The sequence below is a fragment of the Bufo bufo genome, chromosome 1, assembly GCF_905171765.1.
Source record: "Bufo bufo chromosome 1, aBufBuf1.1, whole genome shotgun sequence".
In the NCBI taxonomy this organism is placed as follows: Eukaryota; Metazoa; Chordata; class Amphibia; order Anura; family Bufonidae; genus Bufo; species Bufo bufo.
Window position 1 is genome coordinate 265,689,194 of NC_053389.1, and position 19,341 is coordinate 265,708,534.

Here is a 19,341-nt window from a genome sequence, read left to right on the forward strand (position 1 = left end):
AATCAAGTGGGAATATAAAGTAGGAGTTAAGAGCATGGTACCACGAACCAGTACTAAAAGGGGACATCACAAATTGAACGTTGTAACGGAAAAAATATCAAATCACAGTTTTTGCTTCACCTACCAAAACAAAATTCAATAAAAAGAGATCAAAAAGGCACAAAATAGTATCAATAACACTACAGCTCCTTAGACATAACTATAAAAGGAACAGTTCAGTTTTGCCATATATGCAACTCCCTAAAAACAAAACCCGAAGGCAGAATTTTTTATATTTTTTTTCCAATTCCTCCACATGTGGAATTTTTTTTACAGCTACTCACGATGTTATATGCAATATTAAATGTTGCTATTAGAATTTAAAACTTGTCCTGCAAGAAACAAGCCCGCATACAGCTATGTGAACGGGAAAAAAAAGTTATGGCTCCAGGAAGCCAAAAATGGAAAGTTGCCCAGTCATGAAAGGGTTGATAAAAATCTAGGCTTGTCGCTTATAGCAACTAATTACAGTGCAGCTTTTATGTCTTATGTTAATATGGAAAAATAAAAGCTGCACCATAATTGATTGCTTAAGGCAACTAGACAAGGTAATCTGTTAAATGGCTTTAACTATTTAATGACTGGGTGATTTTCAGATTTTGTTTTTAGTTTTCGTTTTTACTCCCAGCCCTCCCAAAGCCATAACTTTTTTAATTTTTCTGTTCACATAGCTGTATGAGGGCTTGTTTTTTGCGGGACAAGATGCCCTTTCTAATGGCACTATTGATGGTTACTTACAATGTGGTGGGAAGCGGGGAAAAATTATGAATGGAGCGAAATACGAAAAAATACAATTCCAGAACAGTTTTGTTGGATATTGTTTTTATAGCATTCCCTATATCTTAAAACTGACCATTTACTTTCATTATCCAGGTCAGTACGATACCACATATGTATATTTTTTACTGTGTTTTTATGCTGAAAAAAAAAATTGAAACCTTGAAAAAAAAAATTGACAGGTGATCTGATACAATTTTGGGGCATGTATGACTTTTTGATCACTTTTTATTAAATTTTTTGTGGGAAGAGAAGCGACCAAAAAAGGACAAATTGGCCATTTAGACATTTTTTTTTCCATTTTGCCGTTTTCCGTATGGGATTAAATTTTTTATCTTTTAATAGTGTGGGCATTTCTACACTCCATGATGATACCTAAGATGTATATTTATTTTTTTATTTTTTATTTATTCATTTTGGGGAAAGGGGGGTGATTAGAATTTTTATATATTTTTATTTATCAAAACTTTTTTTACACTTTGAAGGGAACTATCACAAGCAATCATTTGAATGCTTTTCTCATAGACTCCAATTCATTAGCATTGAAGTCTATGAGGATTTTACTGTATTTCTATGGAGCCCTGCCAAAGGCAGGGGCTCCATAGAAATTGCTAAGCAGCAGCCTCCTGTCACACAAGAGGACATGGGCTGCTGCACAGACACTCTGGCTCCCCCGATCACCACCGGGGGGAACCGGAGCACACCCGGTAACGCACACTTCCGGGTTTTCAGCATTCATATGCCCATGGTCAGGATTGACCACGGCATCTGAAGTGTTAAATGTCCGTGACCAAACAGTAGCTGTGAGTGCCCTGCTGTATGAAACAGCAGACCCCCCCACGGCTATGGAGGCCGCTTTGCTTAGGAGCGGACCCCATCTTTAAAGTCCTCAACACCATCGTATATAGCCGTATAGCGGGCAGGAAGGGGTTAACAATCAGGTTTGAAGAATCGTCATACTGATGTAAAAATGGAGCTGCCCTTTAACATTGAGGTAATGACTTGTGGATGGATACACAAGGAACTTGCTAAGCAGGATCATTGACATTCCATGAAAATGGCTGATTAGATGATAGCGGAATAGAAAAACAGTAGAACTGTACAATGGCACAGTGATCGATAAAGAGGCTGTTATATCATCAGCTTCCATCTCAATGTCCGGGAACCTGAATGGTCACGGCTGTATGGCTTTCCCATAATTGGATGTAAATCATTTACTATCTTAAAAGTTCTTTAACCACTTAACTAGATTTTTTTTGGTGCAAATTACAGCAATGCAGACTCACCTCTCCCCATAGCAATATCATATTTTTTTTCTAATTTTTCACTATTCCCACTAAAGAGGACCTGTCACCTCTCCTGACATGTCTCTTTTAGTAATTAAAAATAAAAAAAATAAATCAAAAAGGACCCTTAAAACCCTCAATCTTTATTAACTTGTTGGGGACACATGACGTACCGGTACGTCATGATGCCTTGGTACTTAAGGACACATGACCTACCAGTACGTGCGGCGTGCGGTGATCGGAACAGAGTGCCTGCTGAAATCATTCAGCAGGCACTCTGTCACAATGCCGAGAGGGGTCCTGTGACCTCCCCATATCCGCGATCGCGGCAAACCGCAGGTCAATTCAGACCTGCGGTTTGCTGCATTTCCAGGTTATTCGGGTCTCTGGTGACCAGATAACCCGGAATAGGATGGTGATCGGTGGTGTGATAATACACCACCAATCACCATCCTGCGATCAGGATCGCTTCTGATTGGCTGCAGCTCTGCACTCCTCCTCCTTTCTGTGGAGGAGCTTGCGTCGGATCTGTGCCCAGCAACCCCCATCTCTGCCCAGCAACCCTCTTCTGACCGTCCACAGTGCCATCTGGCACTAAAAGGTACATAGGGACAGGTTAGGGAAAGGTTAGGTTAGGCAGGGATATTCAGGGAAAGTTTAGGGGAAAAAAAAGTTTAACTGTTGCATCACCCTGATCGGGTGTCTGGGGTCCACAGCACAGCTGTGTGACCCTAGACCTACCCAGGGGTGCTGCAGCTTGCCCCCCCACAGACACACATTTTTTGGGGCGCAAGCAATATATATTTTTTTTTGCGTACGATGACTGTGGCTGGCACTCTTAGCGTCCGGCCACTGTTAGTGCATCGCCCACCCTACCGCTGATCAGCTTCGGACGGCTGATCAGCGAGTTTGAATCTTTTTTTTTTCTGTTAGGTTTAGGGCAAAGTCCGCGAACACCCGTGCCCCCACACACGCACACTAAATAAAGTTTTCCACGCATGCACGCACACACACACTCCCCTATGGCCCGCCAGATGTTCTCGGCCGAGGAGGCATACGCCCAGCTTGCCTCCGAGAGCCCCAGTGAGGACGAGGATGACCCCCCAAGGAGGCGGAGCAAGGGGACCGCCATGCCAGGGACCTATGGATACAGTCGTGTGCACACTCTGGAGATGGTGAGGGAAGAGCCTGTGGACTGTCAGTGATGGGATTAGATACACCGCTCAGCAGGCTGCATCACACAGGATAGGATTAGATACAGATGTGATTGGATACGCTTGCTGATTCCAGCTGTTTATCACACTCTGGAGATGGTGAGGGGAGAGCCTGCAGACGGTCAGTGATGGGATTAGATACACAGCTCAGCAGGCTGTATCTCACAGGATAGGATTAGATACACATGTGAGGGCAGAGCCTGTGGGTGGGTGAGAAGTACATTCATGTCTGGGTGTAGAAAGATGGACACAGGAGTTATAGATGGAGTAGTTGCTGCAGACAGAGCAGTGTGGGGGGCGTGTCCAGCCTGTGACTCATCACTGTGCAGTGCAGCCAGGCTTGTGTATCAATAAAGTTATGTATTCAATAAAACAAGAGGGGGGGGGGGGGGGAGTAAACAGATCTGCCAGGATAATGTGTTGTCTTCCAGGGGGAAGGAAAGCTCAGACATGAAAAACAGGTATTGGGGCATATGTATGCATGGTTAGTGGTGTTAGGAGCATTTAGATTTTGGGACCAGACAACCTCTTTAACCTCTTACGGACACAGGGCTGACTGTGGCCGGCACTCTTAGCGTCTGTCCACTGTTAGGGCATCGCCCACCCCACCGCTGATCAGCTTTGTACCGCTGATCAGCGCGTTTAAATCTTTTTTTTTTTTTGGGGGGATTTCTAGCGATGATGATGAGCCCCCAAGGCGGCGGAGCAAGGGGACCACCATGCCAGGGACCCTGTGGCCCACACTAGTACGAGCAGCTCTGGGGCTCGTACTAGTTTTTCGGCCCACCAGATAAGTCCACCTGAGTCCCCTACCGGTGAACTTGCATGGTGTACCCCAGAGGATTTTGAGCCTGTGATTCCTGATTTTGTTGGCCAACCAGGAATCCAGATACCCACAGTGGGCTTCACTGAATATGACTATTTTAGTATTTTTTTCAGTGACCACTTTGTGAATCTGATGGTGGAGCAAACAAACTTGTACGCCCAACAGTTCATTGCTCAACACCCGGACTCCTTTTTGGCTAGGGCCGGTGGCTGAACTCCGGTCAGTGCAGCCGAGATGAGGACGTTTTGGGGCCTCGTGCTGTACATGGGCCTAGTCAAAAAAGTGTCAGGCTGTACAGGAGTGGGGAAGTCCTCTACCAGACCCCACTTTACAGTACCTCCATGACACGGTCCCGGTTTGAGGCCATTCGGAAATGCCTGCATTATGCAGATAATGCAGCATGTCCCCTTCAAGGTGATCCTGCCTATGACCGCCTGTACAAAATCAGGCCGGTCATCAATCACTTTGGGGCCAAATTTTTGGAGGCCTATGTACCTGGAAGGGAGGTCGTGGTTGATGAATCTCTCATTGCTTTCAAGGGGAGACTCATTTTCCTCCAGTATGTTCCCTTTAAGTGGGCGAGGTATGGTGTGAAGCTGTACAAACTTTGTGAGAGTACCTCAGGGTACACTTCCAAGTTTCGTGAGTACGAGGTGCGAGATTCCCGTATTCAACCCCCAGAATGTCCCCCCCACTCTGGGTGTTAGCGGTAAGCTTGTGTGGGACCTTATGCACCCACTGCTAGATAAGGGTTACCACCTGTACGTGGATAACTTTTATACTAGTATCCCCTTGTTCCAGTCCCTCGCCGCCAGATCCAAATCTGCTTGTGGGACCGTGCGGAAAAATCAACGCGGCCTCCCTACCCACCCCCTCCAGGTACCTATCCCCAGGGGTGAGACCCGTGCCCTTACCAGTGGAAACCTGTTGCTGGTCAGATATAAGGACAAGAGGGATGTCCTTGTACTGTCCACCCTGTGCGAGGTACCGCGGCAACGGTCCTCAAGCCTGATTTTATCGTCGACTACAATCGGTATATGGGAGGAGTTGATCTCTCTGATCAAGTCCTCAAGCCATATAACGCCATGTGCAAAACCCAGGCATGGTACAAAAAGTTGCGATCTACTTGGTACAGTTTGCCTTGTACAACTATTTTGTGCTGTCCCGGAGCGCTGGCAACACAGGGAAATTCCTCCAGTTCTATGAGGCAGTCCTCAAGGCCCTGATCTTTTCTGACCGGGAAAGAGCAGACCGGAGTACCTCAGGAACTGGAGGCACCCGGATCATCCCTGGCCAACACTTTCCAGGTGTGGTCCCCCATACTGGAAAGAAGGAAAGAAGGGACGGACCCAAAAAAGGTGCAGAGTGTCTGGGATACGGAAGGACACCACCACTCAGTGTGACACATGCCCCGATCATCTGGGCCTCTGCATTATTGGTTGCTTCAAGGAGTACCACACTTCCATGGAGTACTAAATTTATAATCCCCTTCCCCAATTTTAATTCCATTTAGCCACTTGAGACACCCAAAAAAAAAAAAAAATTTTAATTATATTTTGTAAAACTAAAATAAATAAAAAAGTAGACATATCAGGTATCGCCGCATCCATAAGAATCTGCTCTATAAAAATACCCCATGACCAAACACCTCAGATGAACACGGTCAAAAGAATTAAATAAAAACGGTGCAAAAAAAGGTATTTTTTGTCACTTTACATCACAAAAAGTGTAATAGCAAGCGCTCAAAACGTCATATGCCCCCCAAATTAGTGGCAATAAAACCGTCCTCTCATCCCACAAAATCCAAGACAATCGGCTAAAAACTGGGAGATACTAAAATGTATTTTTTTTTGTTTAAAAAAGGATAATATAGTGTAATATAGTGTAAAACCTAAATAAATAAACCTTTAAAAAAAATAGACATATTAGGTATCACCGCATCCGTAAAAATACCCCATGACCTAACCCCCAGATGAACACGGTCAAAACAAAAACAAAAAACGGTGCAAAAAAAGGTATTTTTTTGTCACCTTACATCACAAAAAGTGTAATAGCAAGCGATCAAAAAGTCATATGCTCCCCAATAGTTCAGATGAACACGGTCAAATTTTTTTTATAAAAACGGTGCCAAAACAGCTATTTTTTGGCAAATTTTCCATTTTAATCCATTTTTTCCAGTAACAAAGCAAGGATTAACAGCCAAACAAAACTTTATATTATTACCCTGATTCTGCAGTTTACAGAAACACCCCATATGTGGTCGTAAACTGCTGTATGACCAAATGGCAGGGCGCAGAAGGAAAGGAACGCCATATGGTTTCTGGAAGGCAGATTTTAATGGCTTCTTTTTTTGGCACCATGTCCCATTTGAAGATCCCCTGATGCACCCATAGAGTAGAAACTCCATAAAAGTGACCCCATATAAGAAACTACACCCCTCAAGGTATTCAAAACTGATTTTACAAACTTTATTAACCCTTTAGGTGTTCCTCAACAGTTTATGGCAAATGGAGATAACATTTCAGAATTTATATTTTTGGTAACCTTGCCTCACAAAAATGTAATATAGAGCAGCCAAAAATCATATGTACCCTAAAAATAGTCCCAACAAAACTGCCACCTTATCCCGTAGTTTCCAAAATGGGGTCACTTTTATGGAGTTTCAACTCTAGGGGTGCATCAGGGGGGCTTCAAATGGGACATAGTGCAAATAAACCAATCCAGCAAAATCTGCCATCCAAATACCACACGGCGCTCCTTTCCCTCTGTGCCCTACTGTGTGCCCGTACAGTAGTTTACAACCACATATGGGGTGTTTCTATAAACTACAGAATCAGGGCAATAAATATTGAGTTTTGTTTGGCTGTTAACCCTTAGTTTGTTACTGGAAAAAATGGATTAATATGGAAAATTTGCCCAAAAATTTAATTCTGAAATTTCATCTCCATTTGCCAATAACTCTTGTGGAACACCTAAAGGGTTAACGAAGTTTGTAAAATCAGTTTTGAATACCTTGAGGGGTGTAGTTTACAAAATGGGGTGGTTTCTATTATGTAAGCCTCACAAAGTGACTTCAGACCTGAACTGGTCCTTAAAAAGTGGGTTTTGGAAAATTTCTGAAAAATTTCAAGATTTGCTTCTAAACTTCTAAGCCTTGTAACGTCCCCAAAAAATAAAATGGCATTCCCAAAATAAAGTAGACATATGGGGAATGTAAATTAATAACTATTTTTGGAGTTATTACTATGTATTATAGAAGTAGAGAAATTGAAACTTGAAAATTTGAAAATCTTTCCACATTTTTGGTAAATTTGGAATTTTTTTAATAAATAAAAATGAATTTTTTCGACTCCATTTTACCAGTGTCATGAAGTACACAATATGTGACCAAAAAACAATCTCAGAATGGCCTGGATAAGTAAAAGCGTTTTAAAGTTATTCACACATAAAGTGACACTGGTCAGATTTGCAAAAAATGGCAAGGTCCTTAAGGTAAAAATGAGCCCGGTCCATAAGGGATTAAAGTCACTTAAAAGACCGGGAAACCTAGGTCCAGAGATATATATATCTGTTCACCCTAGTCAGCTAAATACATTCTCGTGTTGTCTTGATACTGATATTGGATACACAAATATTAAAAAACAATAAGGTAGGCAATATGGGGTCTCTTGAGGAGGGGGAAAACTTTCCTTAATTTAACCCTACTTGTCCCTCAGCCCGGAGTTATCCCCAGATGGTAGGGACCCTCCGTCCTCGTTCCTACCCTACAGTACCCTAATACACCCTAATTGATAGATGTTCCCTTTATACCCCGACGCGTTTCTTCCCAGACACAGAGTTCCTCAGAGGCTCGTGTGGGAAAAAGTAGAGGCCTAGATAGGCTAAACCAAATGAAGTAAAATATAGGGTAACAGATACCAAAAGAAAGAAAGAAACACAACAACTATAATGAGGGAAGCTGGTTGCACAGATATATAGTGAGGCACTTGATAAGGATACATAACATGGGGATCCAGTGATAATAGATAACCAAGTCCCTCCTGTAATGGAATGAAAACTTGGTAAGACAAAATAAATATACAGTGGATATAAAAAGTCTACACACCCCTGTTAAAATGTCAGGTTTCTGTGATGTAAAAAAATGAGACAAAGATAAATAATTTCAGAACTTTTTCCACCTTTAATGTGACCTATAAACTGTACAACTCAATTGAAAAACAAACTGAAATCTTTTAGGTAGAGGGAAGAAAAAAATATAAAAATAAAATAATATGGTTGCATAAGTGTGCACACCCTTAAACTAATACTTTGTTGAAGCACCTTTTGATTTTATTACAGCACTCAGTCTTTTTGGGTATGAGTCTATCAGCATGGCACATTTTGACTTGGCAAGATTTGCCCACTCTTCTTTGCAAAAACACTCCAAATCTGTCAGATTGCGACTGTGCAAAGCCCTCTTCAGATCACCCCACCGAATTTCAATCTTATTTTTTTGGTCTGGGCTCTGGCTGGGCCATTCCAAAACGTTAATCTTCTTCTGATGAAGCCCCAAAGCATGATGCTGCCACCACCATGCTTCACTGTGAGTATGGTGTTCTTTTGGTGATGTGCAGTGTTGTTTTTGCGCCAAACATATCTTTTGGAATTATGGCCAATATTATTCCCACATACTTTTGGGAGACTTCAGATGTGTTTTTGCAAAATGTAGCCTGGCTTGGATGTTTTTCTTCGTAAGAAAAGGCTTTCGTCTTGCCACTCTACCCCATAGCCCAGACATATGAAGAATACGGGAGATTGTTGTTACATGTACCACACAGCCAGTACTTGCCAGATATTCCTACAGCTCCTTTAATGTTGCTGTAGGCCTCTTGGTAGCCTCCCAGACCAGTTTTCTTCTTGTCTTTTCATCAATTTTGGAGGGATGTCCAGTTCTTGGTAATGTCACTGTTGTGCCATATTTTCTCCACTTGATGATGACTGTCTTCACTGTGTTCCATGGTATATCTAATGCCTTGGAAATTCTTTTGTACCCTTCTCCTGACTGATACCTTATACCAATGAGATCTCTCTGATGTTTTGGAAGCTCTCTGTGGACCATGGCTTTTGCTGTGGGATGCGACTAAGAAAATTTCGGGAAAGACCTACTAGAGCAGCTGAACTTTATTTTGGGTTAATCACAGGCACTTTAACCACTTTAGGACCCAGGGCCGGCGCCACCCATAAGCAGAGTAGGCAACCGCGTAGAGCGCACTCTGCCTGGGGGCGCCGGCGCGCCCCGCCCCCTACTTGTCATCCATCTGACATAATCTCCTTCTGTTCCTGTACTTGCCGGCCGGATACGATGAGTGCGAGCATGAGTTTGTTCACTTCGGGCAGAGAGAGTGGCACGCAGCTGACACACAGCTACAAGACCGTGGTGTATTTAAATCTCATTTAGGCTTTCTTTCAGAAAAGTTTCTCCTGGGATTCGAACTCATGACCTTTCACTTCAGAGGCAAGGCATTTACCCTCACAGCTAAAATAAATAAATATATAAGACTTCTACTGTAGGTAACTTTGATACCTAGTGTACATCCATACACATGTCAGCTGCCCCAACACACCCAGCTCTGCTACATCCATACACAGTGTACTGGGGCAGCTGTCATGTGTATGGATGTACACTAGGTATCAAAGTTACCTACAGTAGAAGTCTTATTTTTTTTTTTTTAAGCAACTGGTAATACAGCTTTCATAGCTGTGAGGGAAAATGCCTTGCCTCTGATGTGAAAGGTTGTGAGTTCGAATCCCAGGAGAAACTTTTCTGAAAGTGTTTTTTTTTTTTTTAAATACCGGACTGTTACTTTACTGCCACGGGGGAGGGGGGGCTATTAGCGCCATGATACTGGCACATGGAGGGGGGAGGAGAGAGGCACTTGATACTGGCACATTAGGGGGCAGGGGGAGAGGATGGCACTATGATATTAGCACATGGGGGGGGGGGGAAGAAATGGACATGAATCATGAGGGGCAGAAATGTGAAATGATGGGGGGCAAGAAATGGACATAAATCATGAGGGGCAGAAATGTGAAATGATGGGGGGAGGGGGCAAAATGTACATTTGCGTCTGTTGACAAAAATCCTTGCACCGGCCCTGACTTCGGGCATGCAATCCCGCGAGACCAGTGACCTCCAGAGGTGGGTCTCGCGGGATCACGCGCCAAAGACACATGATCTTGGCAAGAGCCAAGGCAATGTGGACCTGGAGCACAGCGAGGAGCAGAACCTGGTGAGCACCCCTTGCAACCGCACTCTGACAACCTGCACTAGGGTGTCAGAGGCTGCAAGACAGTGACTGGCAGCAGGGTGGCACACACTTGTGTACAGGGGTCAGGGCACACCTGCTGCTTGACTAGGGGCCATAGATTCTGACTGGCACAGGGTGCCCAGCAGTGGCACATGGAGCCTAATAGGTGGCACAGACTGTCTAAAGGGCTATGAATGGTACAGGGTGCAGGACAGTGCCAGACTGGCAGAGGGCACAAGGCAGCATACTGTTTTATGTTGCCCTGGTGGCACAGGATTTCAGACAGTGGCTGAATGGCGCCTAGCAGTGAATAGGTGGCACTGCTCGTGTTTGGTGTGCCAACCTGCTGAACAGCGCAGAGTGATTGGCATCAAACTGGGATGGTACTAGGTGGCAGACAATGGCTGGATATTATATATACATGACCATAGTCAGACTGGCACAGGGTATGCGACCATAGTCAGACTGGCACAGGGTACATGACCATAGACTGGCACAGGGTACACGACCATGGTTAAATGTTGCATGCAATAGGTGGCGGAAAAAGGGGCGGAAAAAGGGGCGGGAAAGGGGTGTGGTCAATGGGCGAAATCAAGGGGGCGGCAAAATTAGCTTTTGCCTAGGGTGGCAAAAACCCTTGCACCAGCCCTGTTAGGACCACAGGTTTATACCCCCCTAGTGACCAGGCCCTTTTTTACAAATCGGCACTTCACAACTTTAACGGTTTATTGCTCGGTCATGCAACTTGGCACCCAAATGAATTTTACCTCCTTTTCTTCTCACAAATACAGCTTTCTTTTGGTGGTATTTGATTGCTGCTGAGATTTTTCATTTTTCAGATATTAATCAAAATAGACCGCAATTTTCTCAAAAAAAGTGTATTTTTAACTTTTTCGGGTAAAATTGTTCAAATATAAATACATTTCTATATAAGTTTGTGTCAGAATTTATTGTGCTACATGTCTTTGATAAAAAAAAATCCAATAAGTGTATATTTATTGGTTTACGCAAAAGTTATAGCGTTTACAATCTATGGTACAAAAATATGAATTTCCGCATTTTGAAGCAGCTCTGACTTTCTGAGCACCTGTCATGTTTCTTGAGGTGCTAGAATACCAGGATAGTATAAATACCCCCCAAATTACCCCATTTTAGAAAGAAGACACCCCAAAGTATTCGCGGAGGGGCATGGTGAGTTCATGTTTGATTAAAAAAAAATTCACAAGTTAGCGGAAAATGACACTTTCGGAGGAAAAAAATAAAATAATAAAGTTTCCATTTCTGCTAACTTCTGGCAAAAATTTTTTAAATCTCCCATGGACTCACTATGCCCCTCAGTGAATACCTTGGGGTGTCTACTTTCCGAAATGGGGTCATTTGTGGGGTGTGTTTACTGTTCTGGCATTTTGGGCGGGGCTAAATTGTGAGCAACCCTGTAAAGCCTAAAGGTACTCATTGGACTTTTCGCCCCTTTACGCTCCTAGGCTGCAAAAAAGTGTCACACATGTAGTATCGCCGTACTCAGAAGAAGTAGGGCAATGTGTTTTGGGGTGTATTTTTACATATACCCATGCTGGGTGAGAGAAATATTTCTGTAAATTGACAACTTTGTATCAATTTTTTTTTTAAGTTGTCATTTACAGAGATATTTCTCACACACGGTATGGGTATATGTAAAAATACACCCCAAAACACATTGCCCTACTTCTTCTGAGTACGGCGATACCACATGTGTGACACTTTTTTGCAGCCTAGGTGCACAAAGGGGCCCAAATTCCAATGAGTACCTTTAGGATTTCACAGGGCATTTTTACGCATTTGGATTCCAAACTACTTCTCACGCTTTAGGGCCCCTAAAATGCCAGGGCAGTATAAATACCCTACAAGTGACCCCATTTTGGAAAAAAGACTCCCCAAGGTATTCCGTGAGGGGCATGGCGAGTTCATAGAAGATTTTTTTTTTTGCCACAAGTTAGCGGAAATTTATTTTTTTATTATTATTTTTTCTTACAAAGTCTCATATTCCACTAACTTGTGACAAAAAATAAAATTTTACATGAACTCGCCATGCCCCTAACGGAATACCTTGGGGTGTCTTCTTTCCAAAATGGGGTCACTTGTGGGGTATTTATACTGACCTGGCATTTTATGGGCCCTAAAGCGTGAGAAGTAGTTTGGAATCCAAATGCGTAAAAAATGCCCTGTGAAATCCTAAAAGTACTCATTGGAATTTGGGCCCCTTTGCGCACCTAGGCTGCAAAAAAGTTTCACACATGTGGTATCGCCGTACTCAGAAGAAGTAGGGCAATGTGTTTTGGGGTGTATTATTACATATACCCATACTGTGTGTGAGAAATATCTCTGTAAATGACAACTTTTTCCATTTTTTTATACAAAGTTGTCAATTTACATATTTCTCTCACCCAGCATGGGTATATATAAAAAATACACCCCAAAACACATTGCCCTACTTCTCCTGAGTACGGCGATACCACATGAGTGACACTTTTTTGCAGCCAAGATGCGCAAAGGGGCCGAAAGTACTTTTTAGGACGGCATTTTTAGGCATTTGGATTCCAGACTTCTTCTCATGCTTTAGGGCCCCTAAAATGCCAGGGCAGTATAAATAGCCCACATGTGACCCCATTTTGGAAAGAAGACACCCCAAGATATTCTGTGAGGGGCATGGCGAGTTCATAGAAGATTTTTTTTTTTTGGCACAAGTTAGCGGAAATAGATTTTTTTTTTCTCACAAAGTCTCCCTTTCCGCTAACTTGTGACAAAAAGTTAAATCTTTCATGAACTCAATATGCCCCTCAGCGAATACCTTGGGGTGGCTTCTTTCCAAAATGGGGTCATTTGTGGGGTGTTTGTGCTGCCCTGGCATTTGAGGGTCTCCGCAATCATTACATGTATGGCCAGCATTAGGAGTTTCTGCTATTCTCCTTAGGCCTCATGCACACGACCGTTGTTTGGGTCCGCATCCGAGCCGCCGTTTTGGCGTCTCGGATGTGGACCCATTCATTTCAATGGGGCCGCAAAAGATGCGGACAGCACTCCGTGTGCTGTCCGCATCCGTGGCTCCGTTCTGTGGCCCCGCTAAAAAAATATAATATGCCCTATTCTTGTCCGCGCTTTGCGGACAAGAATAGGCATTTATATTGCCGGCGCCCGTCAATATATACGGGCGCCGGCAATATTTTGTGGATCCGCGGTTTGCGGACCGCAAAAAACAGCACGGTCGTGTGCATGAGGCCTTATAATGAGCATATGGGTAATGAGATTTTTTTTTTCCGTTCAGCCTCTGGGCTGAAAGAAAAAATGAACGGCACAGATTTCTTCATTCGCATCGATCAATGTGGATGAAAAAATCTCTGCCAAAAAATGTGCAAAAAAAATAAAAACTGCGATCGCTAATAAAGATCCAAAAAGCTCAAAAGTCATCTTTATAGCGCCGCAGCAATTTTACGGTGTTTTTGCAGTGATCAGAAAAAATAAATTCTGTCACTGCGGTGGGGCGGTCTGAACGCAAGTGTGCGCACAAGATCAGGCCTGATCGGGCGAACACTGCGTTTTTTGTAGAGCCTAAGGTGACCCTAATGTACTGATATAGATCTGATTGCGATCAGTCTTGATCACTTACAGATACTATATAGTACTAGTGCTGATTAGCGACAGCGATGACGCCAATCAGCGACTAATCAGTGACTGCGGTGCGGTGGGCTGGGCGCTAACTACCTAACAAGTAGCTAACTAACTGGCAGTGATAAGGGACCCTTAGGCCCCTTTCACACGTCCGCAATTCTGTTCCGCATTTTGCAGAACGGAATTGCGGACCCATTCATTTCTATGGGGACAGACTTTGTCCCGCTTGGATACGGAATTGCGGATCTGCACTTCCGGGTCCGCACTTCCGTTCCGCAAAAATATAGAACATGTCCTATTCTTGTCCGCAATTGCGGACAAGAAAAGGCATTTTCTATATAGTTCTGGCAATGTGTGGATCCGCAAAATGCGGAAAGCACATTGCCGGTGTCCGCGGATCCGCAAAACACATACGGACGTCTGAATGGAGCCTTACAGGGGGGTGATCAATGACAGGGGGGTGATCAGGGAGTCTATATGGGGTGATCAGGGGTTAATAAGGGGTTAATAAGTGACAGGGGGGGGTGTAGTGTAGTGTGGTGCTTGGTGCTACTTACTATGCTGCCTGTGTCCTCTGGTGGTCGATCCAAGCAAAAGGGACCACCAGAGGACCAGGTAGCAGGTATATCAGACGCTGTTAACAAAACAGCGTCTAATATACCTTTCTGATGTTAAAAAAATCGCATCTACAGCCTGCCAGCGAATGATCGCCGCTGACAGGCTGTAGATCAACTTGTTTACTTCGCGATCCTGTGAACGCACGCTCCTATGAGTGCGCGTTCACAGGAAATCTCGGGTCTCACGAGATGACGCCTATTGGCGTCATCGAGACCTGAGAGCACCACCGTCCTGACGCCTATCGGCGTTAGTGTGACAGGAGGTGGTTAAATGATGGCAGGTATATGCTGACTCCTATTTAACATGATTTTGAATGTGATTGCTTAATTCTGAACACAGCTACAGCCCCAGTTATAAGAGGGTGTGCACACTTGTGCAACCGGATTATTTTAGTTTTTGGGGTTTTCTTCCCTCCACCTAAAAGATTTCAGTTTGTTTTTCAATTGAGTGGTACAGTTTATAGGTCACATTAAAGGTGGAAAAAGTTCTGAAATTATTTATCTTTGTCTCATTTTTTTACATCATAGAAACCTGAAATTTTAACAGGGGTGTGTAGACTTTTTATATCCACTGTAAGTGCATTAGCATAACACCATAATGCCAAATGCAGTTACTCACATATACTGTCCCCAGATATGTGGCCAGCTTGACCTCAGATGCCGGATGGTGCGGACAAGTGTCGTGGGTAAGTCCCAGTTTTAAATAACAAGACGCCATGGGACTTCCTCCCGCCGGAGAAACATACTTCCGGCGAGTGAGACGCATAGTAGGCAGATGGGTGCCACGTGTCATCTTGTACTTCCGGTTTGATACTTCTGGAGTGGTGGATAGCATGTGATGGAACGCATCATCTGCCACTTCTGGTCCGGCCCGTAGGGCATAGTGGATGAAGCGCATAAACCGCTTCTGGTCAGGCTAATTAACAGCCAAATATGCAGCGGAGCGCCCTGAATGCAGTATATTCATGAATACACCACTAAATTGCCTATTGGGACTGCACCCTTTATAAGCGTGTTACATAATTCTCCATTATATAGTTCATAGTATTCATAGTATTCAGTATATTGGGCAGACTAGATGGGCCAAATGGTTTTTATCTGCCGACACATTCTATGTTTCTATAATAATTTTTATTGATAAAAAAATATTAGTAATTGAACTGTACAACTAAGGTCTATTTACCTAATTCATGATGTATACACCCATATTCTCATTAATTAATGAACAGTACAACTAGGGTCCATTTACCCAATTTATGATATTTACACCCATATTATAATACATGCCATACCTTCATGCCACGTCCCACCTATAACTAACTCAGAAAAAGGTAAATTCAGGGAAGAAGAAAATGATAAGGTGATGTAATAGACATCACCATATTGCTTTTGGATGCTTCTCGCATCACTGGCTAGTACAGGATTAGATGTCAAACAAAACACAGAAGCGGAAGCTAAATTAAAGAAGGAAACTACCTAATGATTAAATCAAATGAAACAACTAAAAGTTAGTCTCTCATTCAGGCCCCCGGAGATTGGGACTGGAACCTGTAGATCCATTCACACTCCTTTTGGAGAATCTTTTTGTCCCAATCACCTTTTATCGGTGATAAAGACCGAGAACCGCAACATTCGAGGGTCACCCGAGTGGCATTCAATCACATGACTTGCCACAGGTGTAACATTCTTTTTATTAACAGCCACCAATATTTGACTGGCTGGAGTCCACCAATCAGCTTTTCTGTAATAGCTCCAGCGCTGTAACTACAGCTTATCTATTGTGTGTAGTGGATGGAGCTGATTATAATAGCACTGCTACCATTGAAGTAAATGAGGGCAGCACTGCAGGAACCAACTCCATTCACTACAGACTATGGATGTAGTAGTTCTTGTGTCAGAGGTGCTGCAGAACAGCTAATCTGTGGAGTTGCAGGGCGTTGGACCCTAGCCAATCAGTTATGGGTCAATATAAAGGGACTTAAAACTACCTTTAAATAACCAGGTTTGGGAATTTCCCCAGTGTCCGCTGCTACTAGGGGAGTGTGATGTCATTCTCAGACTTTCTCTCATGGGCACTTTAGCTGGCGTGGCTACTGTGCCCATGCAAATGCCTTGATTTACTGTACATATATGGTGTCTTGCATGAATGGCTCAATCAATGGTCTCATGTGATTGTGGAGGTAAAGTGGAGACAGTGCCCATCTGGTTTCTTTTGTCATCCCAGTGATGCGAGATCCAAAAATATACAGAGAGGGATTTGTTAATCAAGATGCACCAGGATTCTGACAAATATGCACCAAAAAATCTGGCGGACATGACCGCACCATATTTATTAAAACTTGCCTTGTAAGTGGGTGTGGCTCAGTGGGATTCAGTTGTGGGCACTGATAACATACTCCAATGTGGTACAAAATTTTAGGGCAAAGAAAGACAACTAAAAATGCTATAAATTTAGGGGGCGGATTTATTAAGACCGACTTTTCTGATACCAGTTTTAATAAGAAAATGTACATGCCTCTTAATAATTTTGCCACATCCTCAGGACCTCAGGAGGCCTGTGGACTAGAAAATGAAATCTCCGCCAGCAAGTAGCGTGTATAGATTTCAGGTGTGACGTGCGCCAGTTTTATGGTGCACACGTTGTTAAATGTCCACCAAACTTCCAAACTAGCTGCTCTCTGGTAGGAAAGAAGATCTGGTAACCACCGTGTTTAAAATTGTATCTTCAAAATTAGGTGCAATTTGGACCCATAAATAACTAATCCCTGTTATCCATTTATGAGAAAAAAAATTTTTTCAGGAGATTTGGCATGAGACCTGGAACATTAATTTAATTTACATTCATTAAGCTTACAAAATGATACTTTACAGTAGTCTTGGATCCTTTGTACATACTTCAAGGAAACTATTGGGTCCTCACGTATAATAACATTATCATCTGAATATAAGTGTCTGCATTTACTTGCCTCTGTGCCAAAAGGTCCCTTTAGATGGGACAATACAGCAGGCAATCGCCTGCTCATCAGTGGAGGACACCCTATTATTACATGCAGCGATCTCCTGCACAGTATGGGGAGGAGTGATCACTAATGCCATTGCTCGTCCCGATAGAAACTCGTTGTTTGCCAGCAGCAGTGGCCCGATCTGCCACCGGCAAACAACGATTTAAGTACCTGCACAAACAATCATATTACCCGATGAACGAGCATTTTACTCATTCATCGGGTAATCGGCAGCACCTTTACACCGCCCGATCATCACTATTGTGCGTTCCTATGAATGGTAGAGGTTATCTGGCAGATTCTTAGCCCGTGTAAAAGGCCCTTATAACATGCTGATCTGACTTCAGAGACTGGACCAATGAGCAGTGAGATTGAACAGACCTGATGGGTCCCATTTGTGGTGTTAATCCTGTTAGAAGAAAAGCCATTGTATTGTACTTTGGCATTTGGGGCTGTGTATAAGGCCAAGAATGCATTTAAAAATAGATCCAAAAATCTATATTTGGATAATGCAGCACAAAGGAAGCCCCTGTGAGCTCTATCAAACAGTGGGGTAGCCATTTTCTCTAGCCAAGTGAATGAGTCCTATGACTCTTCTAGTTGCATCCCCCTACTGACAATAAATCCCATTTTATTATTGCATTGTACTCATTATGAGGTAAAAATCATTTTTAAATTGGTCTTTATTAAAAATAGGGAGCCCTTTTTTCTGTACAGGGCTGAGCTTCTCTAGTAGTAGTATTTGAAATTTCTCTCTGCTCCGTCAGCCAGCTCACCTGACGGCTCCTAATCTCTGATCTCTGACATTATAAACACTCATAGCTCATAAACACTTATAGTTCAGTCCTTATGTTACTGATAAGAACGTGGCTTAAATAAGTGTTTATAACCTCTTAGTAATGGCTGTTTCCCACTTAAGTTGTGGAATTCCGGGCCAAAACTGTTCCATTTTGTCCTCAATGATCAGGATGTATTCTGTTTTGTTTTGTTTCACTTTTTGACTGGACATAAAAGCGCTGCAAGTTGCGATTTTCTGTACGGTTTGCAAGCAACAGATCCAGCATAATTGACTTATATTGATTTTGGTGCCGGATATTTTTCTTTTGGCTCCGAAAAAAACTGATCCGTCACCCATTGACCTACAATGATTTTAGTGCCGGATCCGGTGTGTTCTGTTTCGATGTAACACAATCGCATCCTAACAGAATGGATGCATCCGGATATGTTAACATAAAACGGAACCGTTTTGGTTCGTTTGAGATCCTCTGCCAGATCTCAAAAACGGAAACCAAAACGGAAGTGTGAAACAGGCCTAACTTAGAGATAGGAGTTTTAAGATTACCGGCACAAAGTGTAAGTAAAAAGTACAATTCACACAGCTAGACATACAGTTAACCCTTTGTGACAGAACGGCTCAATATTTTTAATAAAGAAAATTGAAAAAACTATTTTTAGCCCAAAATGAGTAAAATACAATCATAAGAAAATTACCACAGAAGGTGTACATAGTCGTTAATGACAGTATTTAACCTAGCCACAAATTATTCTTAGTCAATTTTTCCATTTTTTGAGCTACTTCTGACTAATGTGTATGTAAAATGACTATATGGCAGTTGCTAATATAGTCTTTGTTGATGTTCTGTGTGTT